Source organism: Pleurodeles waltl, chromosome 3_1 (genome assembly GCF_031143425.1).
Source record: "Pleurodeles waltl isolate 20211129_DDA chromosome 3_1, aPleWal1.hap1.20221129, whole genome shotgun sequence".
Classification (NCBI taxonomy): domain Eukaryota; kingdom Metazoa; phylum Chordata; class Amphibia; order Caudata; family Salamandridae; genus Pleurodeles; species Pleurodeles waltl.
Window position 1 is genome coordinate 1,242,562,125 of NC_090440.1, and position 22,556 is coordinate 1,242,584,680.

Here is a 22,556-nt window from a genome sequence, read left to right on the forward strand (position 1 = left end):
GAGATTCCGACCCCCTTCCCGCCATCCTGTTTCTGGCGGTTTTTACCACCAGGAACAGGATGGCGGGAATGGGTGTCGTGGGGCCCCTGGGGGCCCCAGAGAGATTTTCACTGTCTGCATTGCAGACAGTGAAAATCGCGACGGGTGCAACTGCACCCGTCGCACCCCTGCAACTCCGCCAGCTCCATTCGGAGCCGGCTTCATTGTTGCAGGGCCTTTCCCGCTGGGCCGGCGGCCGCTCTTTTGGCGGTCGCCCGCCGGCCCAGCGGGAAAGACAGAATGGCCTCCGCGGTCTTTTGACCGCAGGAACGGCCAAATGGCGGTGACCGCATGGGGGGCGGCTACCGCCAACTGCCGCGGTCAAAAAACCGCGGAGGCCATTCTGGCTTTCCTGCTGGGCCGGCGGGCGACCGCCGAAAGAGCGCCCGCTGGCCCAGCGGGAAAGGCCCTGCAACAATGAAGCCGGCTCCGAATGGAGCCGGCGGAGTTGCAGGGGTGTGACGGGTGCAGTTGCACCCGTCACGATTTTCACTGTCTGCAATGCAGAGAGTGAAAATCTTTATGGGGCCCTGTTAGGGGGCCCCTGCACTGCCCATACCAGTGGCATGGGCAGTGCAGGGGCCCCCAGGGGCCCCACGACACCCGTTCCCGCCATCCTGTTCCTGGCGGTAAAAACCGCCAGAAACAGGATGGCGGGAAGGGGGTCTGAATCTCCATGGCGGCGCTGATGGAGATTCAGCCTAGCCAGGGGTATTCCGGCGGGAAACCGCCGGATCCCCTTTTCTGACCGCGGCTGTAATGGGCATTGAAGCACCGCCAGCCTGTTGGCGGTGCTTCTGTGTCCGTCCACCCTGGCGGTCCATGACCGCCAGGGTTGGAATGAGGGCCTTTGTCACCTGGTTGATATTGCGGTCCCTCACAATGTTTCTTGTCATAATGCCTTTTATATTTTTGTTTGGCTTTTTCTAAATGCTGTTGAATCAGTTTCTGGGTTTGATGTAAATGCTGAATGGTTTCTGACACAGCTGGAGTAAGAGAACTTTCTTGAGGAATTGTGATGGGCAAGGTGTCAGGATGATAGCCAAATAAACCAAAAAAGGGTGTAACGCCAATAGAAGTGTGGAATGAGTTATTGTAAGCTAACTCAGCTAACCAGAGCATAGATGTCCAAGAATGAAGTGCCTTTTCAACGTAGGCACGTCGGTATTGTTTCAAAGTCTGATTTAGTCTCTCCGTTTGACCAACTGTTTGAGGATGGTGACTAGTAGATAGTGTAGATGTCACTTGGAGTGTTTTACACCATGTCTTGGAGGAAAATTGTGACCCCCGATCGGAGAGGATAACCTTTGGCAGTCCATGATAACGAACCACTCTGTTCAGTAAAACAGTTGCCAATTCACTAGAAGTGGGCAATTTTTTACAAGCAATGAAATGTCCATATTTCGTGAGACTATCTACTTCCACCAGAATTACTGAATGCTGATGAACCACTGGCAGACCGGTAATAAAGTCTAAAGAAATGTGCTCCCATGGACGACTTGGGGTTGGAAGTGGATGTAGCAACCCTTTTGGTTTTGAATGACTTGTTTTAATGCGAGCACAAAATTCACAGTTGTTTACCAATGCTTTTACATCTTTTGTTATGGTAGTCCACCAAAAATAACGTTGGATCAGTTCAAGAGTTTTAGGATTAGCTGGGTGACCTGCCGTAGGTATAACATGCAACCAATGAAACACTATCTTGCGAAGGTTGGTAGTGGGTACGAACAAACGAGCGTCATGAAAGGGTAAACCTTGCTTGATTGACCTTTTGGGATCTGCTTGGGCCCATGTTTGCCATTTTTCAACAGTGAAAGAGTTGCAAATTTCTTCAAAGAAATCTTCAGTTTTTATGATACATAGAAACTTGTCAGGAGCAGTGATAGCTCTGGAGGCTTGAAATGCAGGCAACGTGGTAGACTCTTGACGGGGCAAGGCGTCAGCCTTGCGATTATCTTTACTAGGCCGGAAGGTTACTACAAAATCAAATTTGGCAAAAAAAAGCATCCAGCGTAATTGCCGAGGGGTCAAAAGTCTGACGGAACTCATGAATTGAAGATTACGATGAACAGTATATACGGTAACAGTGTATTTGGCACCCAACAAATGATGTCTCCATTCTTTAAAGGCGTCACAAATCACCAGAAGCTCTTTTTCAGCAATGACTTAGTTCTGTTCGGCTTCGTTCAACTTCCGAGACATATAAGTTACAGGATGAAGTTTGACCATTGTCTTTATTTTGTTGTGGGAAGATGACTCCCATTGCTACATCTGAAGCATCAGCTTCCACTATGAAAGGTTGATTCGCATCAGGATGAGTCAAGACTGGGGCAGTGGAGAAAGCTTCCTTCAAAGTCGAGAAGGCTTGATCAGTTTCTGGGGACCGTACACACTTTTCTTTCTTTCTTAGTAGCTTAGTGATTGGAGACACTGTCTGGGAGAAATGATTTGTGAACCTCCGGTAAAAATCTGCAAACCCCAGGAAACATTGTACATCACGAGCAGTCTTTGGGGTGGGCCAATCAGATACGGCTTTTACTTTCTTTTCTGCCATCACCATACCTTGAGGGGTAAGAATATCCCCTAAAAACTCAACTGTGGTAACATGAACTCACACTTGGTTAGTTTGCAATATAAATGGTGTTTTCGAAGGGCTGCAAGAATTTTCTTGACATGTTGGACATGTTCGTTTTCATTGTCTGAGTAGATCAAAATGTCATCGATGTAGACTATGGCAAATATGTCGAGGTACTCTCTAAGAACGTCATTCAAGAAAAATTAAAATGCTGCTGGAGCATTACACAGACCAAAAGGCATGACGGTGTATTAAAAAAGGCCATATCTTGTCTTGAACGCTGTTTTCCATTCATCACCCTCTCTCATTCTGACCAAATGATAAGCACCTCGAAGGTCAAGCTTCGTGTAGATTTTTGCTTTCTTTACTAGTTCCAATAAGACCGGAATTAGGGGCAAAGGATATTTATTCTTGATGGTGACTTTGTTCAAACCCCTATAGTCGATGCAAGTTCGAAGTTCTCCATTAGCCTTTGAAACAAAAAACAAAGGCGAAGCTGCAGGAGACTTAGAGGGACAAATGAAGCCATTCTCCAAAAATGTATCTAGGTATTTTCGTAAATGTTGATTTTCATGTTCTGACAGGGCATATACACAACAGTTGGGGAGTATCGCACCTGGGGCTAGATCAATTTGACAGTCATAAGATCTATGAGGAGGTAGAGTCTCTGCTACTTTCTCATCAAATACATCTTTGTAAGATGAATACTGTTTGGGCAGCTGAATTTCTTTCTCCGCTGCAGTAGCTATGTAAGAGTTGCAAACTTTTGGTACTTGAATCTTTTGGAGACATTGTTCATTACATAGCGCAGATGAGAACACTATTTTTTGTTCTGCCCAATTGATCTCCGGATTGTGATGATTTAACCATGGCAAGCCGAGGATAATCCCATATTGGGGAGCATGGATCAGGTCAAGGATGATTTTTTCTTTATGTTTCTTTCTTTGAATCTTATCTTCACAAATCATCGACAAGGGGACAGTCTGAAGAGTTACCGGACCTCCAGTCAAGTGTTTTCCATCGACTGCCTGGATGATTTCTGGGGTCTTCTTTTCAATACATTGGATCCCCCATGCACGAACCAATTGGACATCAACAAAATTCCCAGTAGCCCCAGAATCGACTAGAGCTTTTCTAAATAGATATTTTTCTTGACCTGAACTCTTATTTCCAGTTTAAGATGTCTAGATTGTGAAGGGGCCACGGTGACACCCAAGAGCAACCCTTCTCTGCATCTCGGGTGTTTTAGTTTTCCAACTTGACTGGTGCATTGGCTGCGACCTTCTAAACTGCACCTTACTTGTTCTTTGGTTTGATTGGACAATCTTTGGCAAAATGACCCTTTCGTCCGCAATAAAGACATTGTCCATTTTTTCTGCGGAGGTCCTTTTCATCTCTGGTCAAAGGTCTTCTGATGGTTCCAATTTCCATCGGTTCCAGCGTTTTTTCTTTCGGAGTTCTTGAGTCTCTGTTATCATGAACGCGCCATGAATATTTTTCAATCTTTTTGCGCGTTCCTTTACGTTCTGCTAAACAATGATCAAGTCTCAAGACAAGATTTATTAATTCTTGACAGTCTGTAGGTTGTGGATCGATTTGCGCTAAGATATCTTTTAATTCTTCTTTGAGTCCCTTATAAAACAAGACCACTTGTTTTTCTTCAGGCCAGGATGTCTCGGCAACCAGCCGGTTAAAGTTGGCTAAATACGACACTACGGTGGTCATTACAACCCTGGCGGTTGGTGTTAAAGCGGCAGTAGGACCGCCAACAGGCCGGCGGTAAAAAAATTGCAATCACGACCGTGACAGAAACCGCCAACAAAGACAGCCACTTTAACACTACGACTGCCACGGCGGTACAGACACACAGCTTGGCGGTCACAGCCAACAGACAGGCGGAGGACAAAGTACCGCCCACAGTATCACAACCTACCAATCTGCCACCTTTTCCGGGGCGGATTCACCGCAGATAAAAACACGGCAGAAACAGGAATTTCAAAGGGAAAACGCTCACCTCTACACACTCCACGAGGAACGTCGACACCATGGACCCGGAACTCCAAATCCTACCCTCGATACTCTTCCTGCTCCTGTACCAGGAGCACCAATGCCGGCGGCGAAGACCACGGTGAGTACTGCACCTACGACACAGGGGAGGGGGGTGGCAAAAAACAGGGACACGCAACACGCAACACCCCCACCCCCACCCTCACCCACTACAACACACACACTAATACATATAAGTACATTATAGTAACACCCCCAACCCCCCCAGAAGAATGCAAAGACAAAAGAAAATGAGTGTAACCATGGAATATATTAAAATGCTGTACGCAAAAATATACATATAAACACTATTTACAAAATATACACCAAGAATAGTAGTCCAGTTATTGCACCATTTATAGTCCGTGGACCACTGGGCCCAAAATGCATGGACGAGGCCCACACACAATACCAGATCAAAACAGAGAGAACACTGCAGGGGCATCAGATAGAAATACAACAGGCACCTCAGGAGGAAGGGGGGGGCACCGCAGCTGGATGAGTGCTCGACACCAGATCCACGAGGGAGCTCCATGCCCAATGGTGTATCCTGGGGAGTGCAAAGCCACAGTCTTTCGAGTCCATACAGTGGGTGGTTTGTCCACTGTTCAATCCTGGGAGTGCAAAGCCACAGTCTCACAAGTCTCTACAGTGGGTGGTTTGCCCACTGTTCAATCCTGGGGAGTGCAAAGCCACAGTCTCTCAAGTGGGTGGGTTGCCCACTGTTCAATCCTGGGGAGTGCAAAGCCACAGTCTCTCAAGTCTCACAAGTGGGTGGGTTGCCCACTGTTCAATCCTGGGGAGTGAAAAGCCACAGTCTCTCAAGTCTCACAAGTGGGTGGGTTGCCCACTGTTCAATCCTGGGGAGTGCAAAGCCACAGACTCTCAAGTCTCACAAGTGGGTGGTTTGCCCACTGTTCAATCCTGGGTAGTGCAAAGCCACAGTCTCTCAACTTTCTTAAGTGGGTGGTTTGCCCACTGTTTAATCCTGGGGAGTGCAAATCCACAGTCTCTCAAGTCTCTACAGTGGGTGGTTTGCCCACTGCTTCATCCTGGGGAGTGCAAAGCCAGTCTCTCAGGTAGATGCCTTTCTCCACTGGTTCTGGAGGGAGACTGGTGCCCAGAGTGCTTCATCCTTTGAAGGACAGACGAACGAGTTACTTACCTTCGGTAACAACTTTTCTGGTGGATACATTAGCTACCTGTGGATTCCTCACCTAATGAATACTCCCATGGCGCCAGCATTCGACGGAAATCTTCTTCCTAGTCTCTGCACGTCGACGAGGACGTCACTCTAGCCCACGCGACGCCGTCTGACGTCATACAGGCAATAAGAGGTCCTCGACGACGTGCCGACGTCAGTACCAACAATTTTTTACGTGCATGAGAACAACAACCCAATGCAATGAAAGAGCAAGGTAAAATACCATAACATGCAATGAATAGCTGTAAATTTAATATAACTCTCTTTTTTTTTTTTTTTTAAACAACAAATATATGCAAATCATGTATATACACAAAGATATATACATATATATATATATATATATATATATATATATATATATATACAGATAAATATACACAAATGGATACAACTACCTGTGGATTCCTCACCTAATGAATAGAGTCCCAAAGCAGTACCACGCCCGGTGGCGGGTGCCTAAATGGTCAAACCAAGAAATCCTGCAGCACTGACCGTGCAAAATGGCCGTCCCTTCTAACCTCAGAATCCAAACAGTAATGTTTCGCAAAAGTGTGAAGGGACGACCAAGTTGCGGCCTTGCAGATGTCGACCACAGGAACACCTCTGGCCAAGGCCGAAGTGGCCGACTTAGCTCTGGTGGAATGAGCTCTAATGCCCTCAGGAGGATCCTTCTTTGCCAAAGAGTAACAGATTTTAATGCAAAGAACAACCCACCTGGATAGTGTTCTCTTGTGGACTGCCTTTCCTCTCCTCTTGCGCACGTATCCAATGAACAGCTGATCCTCCAGCCTGATATCCTTCGTTCTATCAATAAAGAAGCTTAACGCTCTCTTTGGGTCCAGCTGGTGCGGTCTTTCTTCCTCTTTAGAAGGATGAGGCGGAGGATAGGACGTGGACAAAGTAATTGTCTGTGCCAAATGGAAAGGTGAAACAACCTTCGGGAGGAAAGCAGCCTTGGTCCTCAACACCACCTTATCCCCATAAAAAGTTGTATAAGGGGGCTTTACCGATAAGGCCTGCAACTCACTCATTCTCCTTGCAGATGTTATAGCAACCAGGAAGACTGTTTTTATAACCAAATACCTTAAGGGGCAAGAATGCATAGGTTCAAAAGGGGACCCTATAAGGAAAGTCAAGACCAAGGACAAATCCCATTGCGGCATAACGAATGGTTTTGGAGGATATTTATTTAGAAGACCTTTCAAGAATCTGACAACAATAGGGGATTTAAATAACGATGGTTGGTCTGGAAGACATATGAAGGCTGACAAGGCCGATAAATAACCCTTAATGGTAGCCACTGCACAGCCTTTCTGCGCTAGATACAGAGCAAAAGACAAAACATCCGATAGATGAGCTTGTAAGGGATTAATCTGCCTCTCTCCACACCACGCCACAAATTTAGACCACCTATTAGCGTAAATAGATTTAGTGGAGTGTCGCCTGGCCGCTAATATAACATCCACTACATCAGGCGGGAGAGAGAAGGAACTCAGGTTGCCCCGTTCAATCTCCAGGCATGTAAGTGCAGACTCTGGAGGTTGGGGTGTAAAACCTGCCCCTGCGACTGCGAGAAGAGGTCTGCCCTGATAGGGAGACGGAGCGGAGGGCACATTGAGAGTTGGAGAAGGTCGGAGTACCACACCCTCCTTGGCCAATCCGGAGCTATTAAGATTACTAGAGCCCGGTCTTGGCGAATCTTCCTCAATACTCGAGGAATCAAGGGTATGGGAGGAAACGCGTAAAGCAACTGGCCGCACCAGGTTATTTGAAACGCATCCCCTAACGCTCCCTGCATCGGATACTGGAGGCTGCAGAATAACGGGCAATGCGCGTTCTCCAGAGTGGCAAACAGATCTACCCGAGGAAACCCCCACCTTTGGAAGATTAAACGGACTTGATCTGGATGGAGACGCCACTCGTGGTCTGCCGAGAATTGGCGACTGAGACTGTCCGCACGTACATTCAAGACCCCGGCCAGATGATTTGCTACCAAGCAAATCTGATGGTCCTTTGCCCAGGACCATAGTCGAAGAGCTTCTTTGCAGAGAAGGTACGACCCTACTCCTCCCTGTTTGTTTATGTACCACATCATGGTAGTATTGTCCATTAGGACCTGTACCGACTGACCACGAAGGGAAGGGAGGAAGGCCTTGAGAGCCAGACGTACAGCCCGTAACTCCAACAGATTGATATGAAACATCTGTTCCTCTGGAGACCAAAGGCCTTTGATCTCCAGATCCCCCAGATTAGCTCCCCACCCTAGAGTGGAAGCATCCGTTATGACCGTGGCCACTGGTGGCGACTGTTCGAACGGCTTTCCTTGTGAAAGATTGTTGCTCGCAATCCACCACTTCAAGTCCACCGCAGCATCTCTGGAGATCTTGACAGCACCTTCTAGATCCCCTTTGTGTTGAGACCACTGCCTTCGGAGGCACCACTGAAGAGCCCTCATGTGCCAGCGAGCATGCGTGACCAACAGAAAGCAGGAGGCAAACAGACCGAGCAGACGAAGGACCTTGAGGACTGGAACTACCGCTCCATTTCGAAACATTGGAACCAATTCCTGAATATCTTGAATCCGCTGAGGCGGAGGAAAGGCTCGACCCAATGTTGTATCCAGTACTGCCCCTATGAAGAGGAGGCGCTGAGAGGGCTCCAGGTGAGATTTGGGCTCGTTCACCGAAAAACCCAGGTCGAACAACAACTGAGTCGTTTACTGCAGATGATGCGTCACAAGCTCCGGAGACTTGGCTTTGATCAACCAGTCGTCCAAGTAAGGGAATACTGCTATCCCCTTCCTTCTGAGCTCTGCCGCAACCACCGACATCACCTTCGTGAAGACTCGAGGTGCTGAAGTAAGACCAAACAGAAGGACCGCAAACTGATAGTACTGCGATCCCACCATAAACCGGAGATACTTCCTGTGTGACTTGAGTATCGGGATATGAAAGTAAGCATCCTGCAAGTCGACAGACACCATCCAATCTTCCTTGTTCAACGCCAAAAGCACCTGAGCTAGGGTCAGCATCTTGAACTTTTCCTGTTTGAGGAACCAATTCAAGATCCTCAGGTCCAGGATTGGTCTCAACCGACCATCCTTCTTGGGAATCAGGAAATACCTTGAGTAACAACCTCGACCCCTTTCCTGCTCTGGGACCAACTCTACCGCGCCCTTTGAAAGGAGGACTTGTACCTCCTGTTCTAGCAACAGGAGGTGTTCTTCTGAACAATAAGATGGGCGGGGCGGGATGAGGGGCGGGAACTCCCGAAAGGGAAGGGTGTAGCCTTTTCCCACAATACTGAGAACCCAAGTGTCCGTTGTAATAGTCTTCCACTTGCGGAGAAAATGCTGTAATCTTCCCCCAACAGGAGAGGAGTGAGTGGGAAATGGTGGAAGCCTAAGGCTGCTTTCCCTGCTGCACCCCTCCAGAGGACGAGGAAGAGGCAGAGTGCTGCTGAGAGGCTCCTCTGGTGCGGGCCCTCCCTCTAAAAGATCTATAGGGATGGGAAGAGGCAGGTTGCTGGAATCTCCCCCGAAAGGAAGAGGAGGAAGAGCCATGCCCAAATCCCCGAAACCTCCTGAAAATCCTGGAAGAGGCAGAGGAAGAAGGAGCTTGGAGTCCTAACGATTTGGCTGTGGCCCTGCTCTCCTTAAAACGTTCCAAGGCTGAATCTGCCTTGGCGCCAAACAGCTTGTCCCCATCAAAAGGGAGATCCAATAGGGTTTACTGCACATCCGCAGAAAACCCCGAATTACGGAGCCAGGCCTGTCTCCTTGCCACCACAGTCGTGCCCATTGTTCTGGCCACCGAGTCGGTCGTGGCCAGCCCAGACTGAATAATCTGGGTCGCGGCAGCCTGGGCATCTGAGACAATATCCAAAAGACCCTGGGGAAGCTCCGTAAATGATGAGGAAATGTCATCCATAAGAGCATGAATATATCTCCCCAGGACACAAGTTGCGTTGGTGGCCTTCAACGCCAGACTGCAGGACGAAAAAAAAATCTTGGACTGCGCCTCCAGATTCTTCGAGTCCCTGTCCCCAGGCACCGTCGGGAAAGAACCAGGCGCTGATTTGGATGAACAGGAGGCCTGCACCACCAAGCTCTCCGGTGTAGGGTGCCTAGAAAGAAAGCCAGGGTCAGTTGGTGCAGCTCGATACCTCCTGGCTACGGCTCTATGAACCGCTGGGGAAGATACTGGTCTCTTCCACACCTCTAGCACCGGATCCAGCAAAGCGTCATTAAACGGCAGTAGAGGCTCTGCCGCAGCTGAGGCCGGATGAAGCACCTCTGTCAGAAGGTTCTGTTTTGTCTCTGCCACCGGCAAAGGCAGGTCCAGAAAACTAGCCGCCTTCCGTCCCACTGCGTGAAAGGAAGCAGCCTCCTCCATGTATTCCCCTGGAGACGAAAGATCCCACTCAGGGGAAGTGTCCAGCCCACTGGCTGTATCTAGACCATGCAGTCCATCACCCGAGTCCTCTAGTTCTCCTTCTTCCAGGACTCGTTGGTACTCCTGCTCCTCTAATGAACGGAGAGCACGTCTCCTCGAATGAAGCCTCTGCTCGATACGCGGAGTCGACAATGCCTCCGCCGAAGCCGAAGATCAGCGCCGATCTTCAGAAGCCACCGACGCCGCGTCCGGCGCCACAGGTAATTTCGGCGCCGATGAAAGAGCACTCGGAGCGGATGGACCCACCGGAGTCACAGGGCGAAATCCCGACGTCGACGGGATGGAAGTCTCCGGGGCCAATCCCTCTGAAGCCACCGGAGCGGCCACCGGCGCCGACCCCGGCGCCGAGCCCACATTCCCAAAAGGGAGAAAGGGCATAAAGGGTGCCGGCCGTAGAGGCGCAGGATCACCCAATGAAAAGGCCAAAGGGCCAGCCGGAGCACCCCCTGGAGCCATCTGTTGGAAGATGGTATACATCGCATTTAGGAATGCGGTACTATCGGCTCCAGGGGTGGGAAAAGCCGGATACTGGGGTGCCTGTATCGAAGGCGACCCTGACGCAGGCCTCGACGTCTGCGACGCCGGAGACAACACCAGAGGCTGCACCACCTCAATCACCGACGCCTGTCCAGGTGAAGTCGGTGACGCCGGAGAGGGCAACGGCGTCGATGGATGCGGCGTGACCGTGGGACTGACCTCCCAAGTCCTCCGGCGCCGATCCGAAGACCTGGAACGAGTCTCCTTGCTTGAATAGCGCCGTGATTCTCTACGGCGCCGGGAGTCTCGATGACGCCGATGCCTTGGCGAAGAAGACTTCTTATGATGTTTTTCTTTCTTCGACTTCGCCATAAACAACTTCGCCTCACGTTCCTTGAGGGCCTTTGGATTCATGTGCTGGCATGAATCGCAAGTCGAGACGTCGTGGTCGGAGCTCAAACACCAAAGGCAGTAGGAGTGAGGATCCGTAACTGACATCTTGCCCCCACACTCACGACAAAGCTTAAAACCCGACTTTCTCTGCAACATTATTACTGCAGCGAAGGACTACGCAGCAAAAAATACACTGTAACCACGAAAGTAACAGTTGCTCCCTCGAAGATAACCGTTTCGAATGCACGGAAAAAAGGGAACTGACGTCGGCACGTCGTCGAGGACCTCTTATTGCCTATATGACATCAGACGGCGTCGCGTGGGCTAGAGTGACGTCCTCGTCGACGTGCAGAGACTAGGAAGAAGATTTCCGTCGAATGCTGGTGCCATGGGGGTATTCATTAGGTGAGGAATCCACAGGTAGTTGTATCCATCAGAAGGAGTGGATGCATGTCTCCACTGGTTCTGGAGGGGGACTGGTGCCCAGAGTGCTTCATCCTGTGAAGGTCAGACGGAGAGGATGCATGTCTCCACTGGTTCTGGAGGGGGACTGGTGCCCAGAGAGCATCACGCACCCTGTGACGGTCCCAGTTGCGTCGGTGCCCCTGCCGCTCATGGGCTAGTGTTGCTTGAGTTGGCGGTGCCCTGTTCAGCGGTGCTTGAGTTGGCGGTGCCCTGTTCAGTGGTGCTTGAGTTGGCGGTGCCCTGTTCATCGGTGCTTGAGTTGGCGGTGCCCTGTTCAGCGGTGCTTGAGTTGGCAGTGCCCTGTTTAGCGGTGCCTGAGTTGGCGGTCCTTCATTGCCCAGCTGGGCTGTGGCTGGTGGTCCTTCATGGGGCAGCTGGGCTGTGGCTGGCGGGGCCCTCCTGGGCAGCTGGGCTGTGGCTGGTGGGGCCCTCCTGTGCAGCGAGGATGGGGCTGGTGCTGGCCTCCTGGGCAGCGAGGATGGGGCTGGCGCTGGCCTCCTGGGCAGCGAGGATGGTGCTGGGGGTGGCCTCCTGGCAGCTGAGCTGCGGCTGGCGGGGCCCTCCTGTGCAGTGAGGATGGGGCTGGCGCTGGCCTCCTGGGCAGTGAGGATGGGGCTGGTGGGGCCCTCCTGGGCAGCTGGGCTGTGGCTGGCGGGGCCTTCCTGTGCAGCAAGGATGGGGCTGGCGGGGCCCTCCTGGGCAGCGGGGATGATGGCAGTCTTCTCCACCGTGCTGCTCCTCCCAGACTTGTCGGGTTTCTTGTGGCCCTTACCCACCTTGGGAGGAGTCACAGCTGAGTCCACACTCCCACCGGGACCCCTGGGAGCGGCTTGGGTGGCTAGAGTCTTCCCCCTCTCCCACCGGGCACTGGCCAACTTCTGGTGCTTCACAGGGGGGGACTGGCTGTGCTGTGGCTCCGTGCCACACTGGCTGTCCTGGTGGTCGGTGCACTCCACATACCTGTGACCACAGGCACCATTGGTCCCGGAGATGATGTGGCTGAGATGCAAGTTCAGGACCTATGAGTTTGTCATGGGGGGGGAAATATGTTAAGGCTGGCCAGGAAAAGTTGTTTGGACACTCTGGGACAGGTAGCTGGAGGGGGTTTGAGAGTGGAGGAAGAGGTGGTGGTTGTAGGAGGTGTACGTTTTGTGGCTTTGGGTGCAGGTGCATGCGCTGGAGGCTGTTGTGAGGTGGATGGCTGTTGGGTGGGTGTGTGCCTGCGTATGTGTATCTTCGGAGGGGGCGTCACAGACACACTGGGAGAGGACACAGGGGACTTGTGTATGGTAGTGGGGGTGGTGACTGCACGTGAGCGGGGTGTGGTGATGGGTGTGCTTGTGCGGGACGTAGTGGCTGTAGAGGTAGTGCATGCAGGTGTGAGTGTAGATGAGACTGGGAGGGAGGAGGGAGACGACGAGGAGGGGAACACAGTGGAGGCACTGGATGTTGGTGTGTCTGTATGTTTGTGATGCTTGCGTGAGTGCCTGTGGGATGTGTGGTATTTATGTTTGCCTGAGCTTCTCTTGTGTGTTGACGTGTGTGCAGGCTGGTGTGATGGTGTGCTTGGGATGGGCAGAGGTATAGGGGATTGGGTCTGGGTGGAGGAAGTTGGAGGGGGAAGGCTAGACACTGGGACAATGGCTGCCATCAGTGCTGAGGCCAGAGTTTGAAAGCCTCGGTGAAGGGCCGCCTGACCAGAATGAATGCCCTCCAGGAATGCAATGGTTTGTTGCAACTGCCTTTCTACACCCTGGATAGCATTCAAAATGGTAGACTGCCCAACAGTGAGGGACCCGAGGAGGTCTTTGGCCTCCTAACTGAGGGCAGAAGGGGTGACTGGGGCAGGGACTGAGGTGCCTGGGGCGAAGGTGATGCACACCCTCCTGTGTGAGCGGGCACGGGGCGAAGGCTGAGGGGCTGCTGGCAGGGCGGTGCTGGTAGGGGGGTGGCGGCTGTACCTGTAGATGCAGGGGGCACTGATGTTGCCGCCACCACGAGGGAGCTCCCATTGGAGGACAAGTCTGTGTCGCTGGTTTCAGCTCCTGTCCCCACCGTGGTGCTCCCCTCGCCCTCCGTCCCACTGGTGTATTCTGAGTCCGTAGTGTGGCCCTCCATGGCCATGTGGGATGCAGCTCCCTCATGCTCCGGTGCCACTGCTCCTCCGCCTGATGATGCTAATGCACACAAGAACAGAGAGACCACAAAAAAGGGAGGGGAAACAGAAGAAAGACATGTTGAGGCCATGGATTAACGCTACCGTTGGTGGACAAGACAGACACAGAAGCCCCCTGCACTACGTCGCGCTGTTGGGCTCTACAGTGCAATTCCTGGGAAATGGCCTACAAGGCTATGGACGACATCTGCACACATAGATGACACAGGGGCATGAATAGCTGTACTTGGCACTCTACAAAGGTGGGGTGAGGGGGCTACAGGGCCATGCCTTACGGAGGGGCCTAGCCTACGGAACTCTCCCTGGCCTAGGGAAACCCACAGCCCTCCTCCCCCACCCAGACACCTCCACTGCGCGCAAAGTCGGCTGAATGAGAGTGTACTCATCCCCTTGTGTCTGCTGTGATGTCCTCAAGCGTCCATCCAACTCAGGGTAGGCCACCGCCAGGATCCTGAACATCAGGGGGGTCATGGTTCGATGGGAACCCCTCCCACATTGGGAGGCCATCCCCAGCTGAGCCTCCGCCGTCTTCTTGCTCCAGCGGCGAATGTCCTCCCATCTTTTCCGGCAGTGGGTGCTCCGTCTGTGATGAACCCAGGGCCCGGATGTCCTTGGCGATGGCACACCAAATATCTTTCTTCTGGTGGGTGCTGACCTACATGAAATGTACAGGGGAAGAAGAGAAGTCATTACCAACTGCGGCGTCAAAGTGAGTGGCTCCCATCCCTACCCTTGCCATGTGGCACATGCACCATCCGCCTTTCATGCATGCAGAACTCTGCCCCCTTCCTTCTTTCAACCAGCCCTCTCCACACAGGCATAGCCCATACAACATGCTCCCTGTGTACTTACCTGTTGGTCTGGAGGACCGTAGAGTAGCGTGTACTGGGGGAGGACCCCATCGACGAGCTTCTCCAACTCCTCTGATGTGAAGGTAGGTGCCCTTTCCCCAGACGCACGAGCCATTGTCTCTTCCAGCCCGAGGTCACAGCAGCACTTGCAGTGTAGGTCCTCTCCTGTCGAAGAACAGGTATCAAGTGATTCAACAGATAGAAAATGGCAGTCACGTCCACGGCGGTGCGTACCATCACCGCCGGCGTACATCGTCATTGGCTCCTGGGACCCATAGGGTCCAATGTTAACCAATGCAGCATTGTGCCGCGGTCTTCGACCGCCTACCGCGACGGTGTACAACGCCAGCGCAGTTACCTCACATCCCATTGTCCCACTTTACAGGTCAGGCAGCCGCCATTTCAGGGGCCCACATGGCCTAATTACCAACTACGTCACACATACCTAGGCCTAGTCTCAACACACATACAGGCCACATTTTGTGTATGAATGGTGTTCTGTGTAGACTGTGGGTACACACCTCTGAGTTGTTTGACTCTGTGCTCGCTGTTGTCCTTCATAGGCACCGCCGCTGGGATATGTGAGGAGATGGCGGAATCCTCCGGTGTACCGACCGCTGGTGGACCTGTCGACAATGGAGGAAAGAAATTTGATTATCACCTACAGGTTTGACCGTGCCACAATCCAGGAACTGTGTACACAGTTGGAGCCTGACCTGATGTCAGCAATCCGCCATCCCACAGGAATCCCCTCTCAAGTGCAGGTTCTATCAGTGTTCCATTTCCTTGAAAGTGGGTCTTTTCAAACAACAGTGGCCATGGCATCAGGGATGTCCCAGCCTATGTTTTCCAGCGTATTGTCCAGAGTGTTGTCTGCCCTGCTGAAACACATGCGGAGCTACATCGTTTTCCCTCAGGTGGAGGATTTGCCTACAGTGAAAGGTGACTTCTATGCCCTTGGACATATCCCCAACATCATAGGTGCAATTGATGGGACCCATGTGGCTTTGATTCCCCCCCCCACAGGAGTGAACAGGTGTACAGGAACCGGAAGAGTTATCATTCCATGAATGTACAGATGGTATGTTTGGCAGACCAGTGCATCTCCCATGTGAACGCCATGTTCCCTTGCTCAGTGCATGACGCCTACATCCTGCGGAATAGCAGCATCCCTTATGTGATGGGTCAGCTCCAGAGGCACTGTGTGTGGCTATTAGGTGACTCTGGTTACCCCAACCTGTCATGGCTACTGACCATAGTGAGGAATCCCAGGACAAGGGCAGAGGAACGCTACAATGAGGCCCATGGGCGAACTAGAAGGGTGATCGAGCGGACCTTCGGCCTTCTGAAGGCCAGGTTCAGGTGTCTGCATACGACAGGTGGATCCCTATTCTACTCACCAAAGAAGGTGTGCCAGATCATCGTGGCCTGCTGAATGCTTCACAACTTGGCTTTGCGACGACAGGTGCCTTTTTTGCAGGAGGATGGTCCAGGTGGCGGTGTTGTGGCAGCTGTGGAGCCTGTGGACAGTGATGAGGAGGAAGCAGAGGAAGAAGACATGCAGAACAGGGACTCAGTGATCGAGCAATCTTTCCAGTGAAACACAGGTGAGAATACATTCCTGACTACTACATGTACTTTTACACTTCTACCTCTATCTTTGTCACTTTCCCTTATGGTTTCACAGGTGTGGGTCCCAATGTGTCTCATCTGCTTAGATTCCTCATGGGCTAGAGCTGTGTGACATAGGTATGTTGACATTACTATTTCAAGAACATTTTGTCACTGTAATTGCAAATACACTATTTCTAAATCACAGACAGACTCCTGATCTTTTGGTGCTTTAGGTGTGTTTATTTAAATACAAAATATTGGAGGGGGAAGTTAAATGGTGAGGGGTGATGGCGGAGGAGTGTCCATGACAGAGTCCAGTCTATTAGTCTCACAGGTGCATTGCCCATATGGGCATAGGAAGTGGAGCTGGGGCAGTTTCAATATGGACAGGGTGACAAAGTGGGACAGTGGGATGACAATCAGGGTGGTCTCATTTCTTGGCAGGGGTCATGCCATCGTGCTCTGTCTTGTTCCTGGATCTCAGGGACCGTTTCCGGGATGGTTCTCCGTCTGCAGGGGGTGGGGTGCTGGTGTGGTGGTCCTGTGGCGGTGCCTCCTGTCCACTAGCACCGGCGGAGGTGGTGGGCAGTTCTTCGTCCATGCTAGTGTGAGGGGCCCCTTGTAGTGCCACAGTGTCCCTCCTGGTGTTGAGTACTTCCTTCAGCACCCCTACGATGGTGCCCAGGGCGGAGCTAATGGTTCTGAATTCTTCCCTGAACCACAAATACGGTTCCTCCTGCATCCGCTGGGTCTCCTGAAACTTGGCCAGTACCGTTGCCATTGTCTCCTGGGAGTGGTGGTATGCTCCCATGATGGAGGAGAGGGCCTTGTCGAGACTGGGTTGCCTTGGCCTGTACGCCCCCTGTCGCACAGCAGCCCTCCCAGTTCCCCTGTGTTCCTGGGCCTCCGTCCCCTGGACCGTATGCCCACTGCCACTGCCTCCAGGTCCCTGTTGTTGTTGGGGTGGTGGGTTATCCTGGGTTCCCTGTGGTGGTGGACACACAGCTGATTGAAGTGTCCTGGGAACGGAGATATGGGCCCTCTGGGTGGTGCTGTGCTGGTGTTTCCTGAGGGGGGAAGGTCTGTGGTGGCCTGTGCCTGTGTGAGGGGAACCGACTTTCCCGAGACCACCGATGGTCGGGGCTGGTCATCTAGATCCAGGTGGACAGAGGTGCTGTCATCATTGTGAGCCTCCTCTGTGGGTGGAGTGGACATGTCTGGACCCTCCTGTCTGGTGACGTTGCGTAGTGGTCCTGCAGGGGTGGGAAGGCATGATTATTGCATCTGTGTGTGTCATGGTGTGCAATGGGTGGGTGACCGTGTACCCCAGTGCTGGCATTCCTGTGTGTGAGCTTGTGTGATGATGGTTTAGGGGGGTGTATGGGTATGTGCAGTGGGCATGCTTTAGTGATGGGTGTCCATGCATTGTTGTTGCATGCAGGGCTTGGTGCTGGGATGTGTGGTTTGTGATATTGGTACATTTGTGAGGAGTTGAAGTGATAGGGGTGGGGGCGAGGGTGGGGGTATATGATAGCATGCAGGTAGGGTGGGGGATGTAATAGTTAAGATTTGACTTACCAGAGTCCATTCCTCCACCGACTCCTGCGAGGCCCTCAGGATGCAGAATCGCCAAGACCTGCTCCTCCTATGTTGTTAGTTGTGGGTGAGGAGGTGGGGGTCCGCCGCCAGTCCGCTGAACCGCCTGGTGGTGTCTTGAGATCACGGAATGCACCTTCCCCCGTAGGTCGTTCCACCTCTTCCTGATGTCCTCCCGATTTCTTGGGTGTTGTCCCACTGCGTTGACCCTGTCAACTATTCTTCGCCATAGCTCTATCTTCCTTGCAAATTGAGGTGTGCTGCACCTGTGATCCAAATAGCTGTGGCTCTACCCGGACGATTTCCTCCACCATGACCCTGAGTTCCTCCTCCGAGAAACTGGGCTGTCTTTGCCGTGCCATGGGGTGGTGTAGGTGATGTGTGGGGTGGTGTGTGTGGTGATAAGTGTGGTGATATGTAGTGGGGTGTGGTGTTTTGTGCGTGGAAGTTGTGTGGGTGATGGTGTTGTGTGCCTGTGGATGCTAGTTTGTTGATGGTGGTGTCTCTCTCTTGCCTTCTCTCTGTAATTGTGGTCATAGGGGTTTGTGGGTTATGTGGGTGTGTGTTTTATATTGTATTGGGTGTGTGGGAGTGGTGTGTGTATGTGTATCAGGTGTGTGTATTTCGAATTGTCCAATGTAGTGGTGTTTTGGAGATGTGTGTGTATTTTGAGAGTGGCGGTGTGTACCGCCAATGGAATACCGCGGTTGAAAGACCACCGCATGGATTCGTGTGTCGTGATAGTGTGGGCGTATTTCTGTTGGCGTGACGGTGGAGGTTTTGTTTTCGCCAGTTTAACACTGACCTTTGGTGTGGCGGACTTGTGTGGGTGTCTGAATTTTGTCAGATTCAGAGATGTGGGTCATAATAGCTGTGGCGGAATTCCGCGGCAGTGTGTTTGCGGTCATCTGCACGGCAGTAAGCGGCTTTTTACGGCAATGTTGTAATGACCCCCTAGGTCTTGATTTCCTGGGCGTAAATCTAATAATTCACGATCTGCTGACTGTGTTACACTTCTACGATCAAAAACTCTCTCAAATTCACGAACAAAATTTCTCCAGTTATACAACAAGGGACTATTTTTACGCACAAGAGGAATTGCCAAAGTAGCTACATCCCCAGAAAGATATGATAACAAGAAAGCTACTTTGGACTGTGCACCGGGAAAAGTATTTGGTCTGCAGGTGAAGTGTAGTTCCACTTAAACCAGGAAAGATTGCGCTTTCAAAGGGTCACCTGAGAAACGTTCTGGGGGAGCTAAAGGAATTGCAGAAGGAACATTTAGGGAAATTGGATTACTTCCAGAAGCCTGAGAAGAAGTACCTGGCCAAGACACACCTGTGGGACTTTGTTCCTTCTTTTCTACCTTATCTTGCAACTGACTCACTCTCTCTGCTAAGCTAGTTGTCAATTCTTTGGATGATACCACCTCTGCTTGGAGCTGGGTGATAGACTTGACTAACTCGTCTAGCTTGGCCATGCTGAGAACATACACAAGCCAGGAGGATAATAATTTGTGGGCTCACTATTCTGTCAGAGTCACCAGATCCTCGGGGGTCTATGCACGTTCCCAACACGTCCACCACTGAACAGCTCCAAGACTCTGATAGATAAATCACAGACACTGAGAGAGTCCAAGAGGGGAAGAGGGGATTAGGAAGGGAACAGCTGGGAAGGAGACCTGTAGTAAGAAAAAGGTTAGAACACACAACATGAAAATTATATCTCCTGAAATCAATAGTAGACTATGATTCTAAGCCTAGTCACTCTGAAAACATGAACAATCTAAGAGTTAAGTTTAAATGACTAAGTTTCAAGATGGCCGGATACCTGTAGGGGAATCAAGATGAATTAAATGAAAACTTTCTTATTCAAGTACTTTCCTTTACATGAGAATCAGAAAAAATATTCTGACAAAATTTTAAACCAGTCATATAAATCCTGTTTTGAGAATGTATACTAGGACCATACAATATTGCATCTATAAACTCTGGCCTTCTGTGTACTCTTAAAATGTTTCAACACAAATTGCGCATATTGCAGATATATATATATATATATATATAGTAAACACCATAAAAGTATTGTGCACCATGAATAACACAATATGGATTCAGGAAAAAAATCACATAACTTGTCAACTCGAATATTACATAATAAATATCTTAGAATAGTAGCATACAATAAACAACATGAATTAAACTTGAGGAGAGAATCGTGCGGCTTGCCAATTCGAGTGTTACCATGTAAAATACCAAGAAATGGTAGCACGCAATGAATATCAAAGTCAAATCATCATTAATCGAATCGTGCGTCTTGCCGATTCGTAAAACACGCTGTAAATGCCACGGAATAACAGCCCACAATAAATCACAAGATCAAAGTACAATGAAACGAATCGCGCTTCTTTTCCAGATTCTTAAGCCACCATGTAAAATGTCAAGAAATGGTAGCGCGCAATTAACAACAAAGTTAAATGCTCATGAAACGAGTTGTGTATCTTGCCAATTCGTTAAACATCATGTAAATGTCAAGAAATAGTAGCGCGCAATGGACAACAATGTTTAAACACCATAAAACGAATTGTGCGTCTTGCCAATTCTTAAGCCATCATGTAAATATCAAGAAAAGGTAACAATGAATAACAAAGTCAAACCTTTATGAAATAAATCACGCGTCTTACCTATTTGTAAACTACCATATAAATGTCAAGAAATGGTAGCACGCAAGTAATCTGATACTCATTTAAGAATTTAAACCAAGAATATGAAAATTCTAAATAACGGTGTCGGGACAGTCCAACCACCGTCTTACCGCCTGGAACAATGATCACCAATGAAGGATTAGGGCAGAAGACTGGAAGATCCAAATAGGCCGCCGGGACAGGAGCTGAGGAAGAAGCTGCTGCTCTGCACCGGGACCTCTGAATAGTGAGCACTGGGAGTTGGGCTGGCTCACTTTTATAGAGTCTTGGCCCAGCCCAGAACCACACCCAGGCATGTTGCAGGGAAAGTCTCTGGAAGGCCCTGGAAAGGGGGCACACCCTAACACACTCTGAAAACCTGCAGCAATACATTGCAAAGGAACAGTATTTGTAAGCATATTAAAAATAGGTTTTCAGGATTGAACTCTGCAATGCAAAAGGTTAAACCACAACATATCAGCACAATGCATAAATTACTTTGTTTTGAGAGTGCTGGGTTTTTGCATTTTTCATCAATGCACGACCCACCACAGGGGAAGTGATTGATCTCAAAGAAATGGCTTCTGGGTACCGGGTGGCATGGTCCACCAAGACCAGGATAAACCTGTTGCCCATTTCTGTCTTGGGATCCAGAGGCCCCTCAATGTCAATGTCTACCCTCTCAAAGGGAGTACTGACAACAGGCAAAGGCTGGAGGGGAGCTTTACATTTCCTCCCACTCTTGCCACTTGCCTGACAAGCCTGACAAGACCTGCAATGTGCATCTGAGTGCCTGCTCATTAGGGGCCAGAAAAAGTGGGTGACAAGCTTCTCAAAGGTCTTGTCCTGCCCCAAATGTCCAGCTAAAGGCACGTCATGAGCCAACCCCAGTAGGAAGGCCCTGAAGCACTGGGGTACCACAAGCACACGGGCTGACCCAGGCTCAGGAACCTTAGGCTCGCTATACAGGAGGTCATCCTCCCAATAAATCAGGTGTGATTCTTGCTCCTTGCCAGCCACCTGGTCTGCAGCCTGCTGCCGCAAACCGTCCAAAGTAGGGCATGTCATCTGTGCTGCGCAGAATGCTTCCCTGGTGGGCCCCCCTTCCTGCTGCCACTGCGACAGCTCAGGGACCTCCCCCAGTTCAGCCACCTGTTCCCCCGTAGGCTCCAGGGCATCACCCTCAGGCTCCGCCTCCTCCCGGACCGTGGGAACTTCTGGGGCCGGTTTCCCACGCCCCCTGCCCTTCCTCTTCTTGGCGGTCCCCTGGCCCACTGTTTCAGGCTCCAGGGGCTCTTGATTCCCCTGACGGGCTGCCATTGACCGGGTGGATACACATACCCACCCAGGCAAACCCAACATCTCCGAATGAGACCTGTGTTCCACCTCCTTCCAAGGGGAATTCTCCAGGTAATTGTCTAGCAAACAATCGACAGGCATGATTGGACTCACAGCTACCTTCAAGGAACCTGAGACCCCCACCCCACATTCAAAGGGAACTTGCACCACTCTGCACAGGCACTCTGAGTTGTCCACTGCAACTACTTGGTGAAGTACCCGGGGATCAATCTGCTCTTCAGACACCAGCTGACTCCTCACTGTAGTCACACTGGCTCCTGCGTCTCTCAGAGCCTCCACCCTCTGTCCATTAATGGTCACCCACTCCCTGTACTTCTTAGTGTTTTCAGGCACTAGGGCTCTCTGGACCATCTCACTGTCCCCTAGTGAGACAAGGGTCATCTCAGCTGGTTCTCACCCACCTGAAACCAACTCCTCCCCAAGCGCTACACTGGCCAACCCTGGGACGTTGCACCAGTGGGTACCAGTGTTTTTTTGGGGCATTTGGGGTCCCCCCTCACATGACCCACCTGGTCACATGCATAGCACTTACGTGGGGGACCACCTGCCACTGGCTTCCCTTTGGAGAACCATGGCTTCTTTTCACTGGGGGGTTGGGAATCCTTACCCTGGGAATCAGTT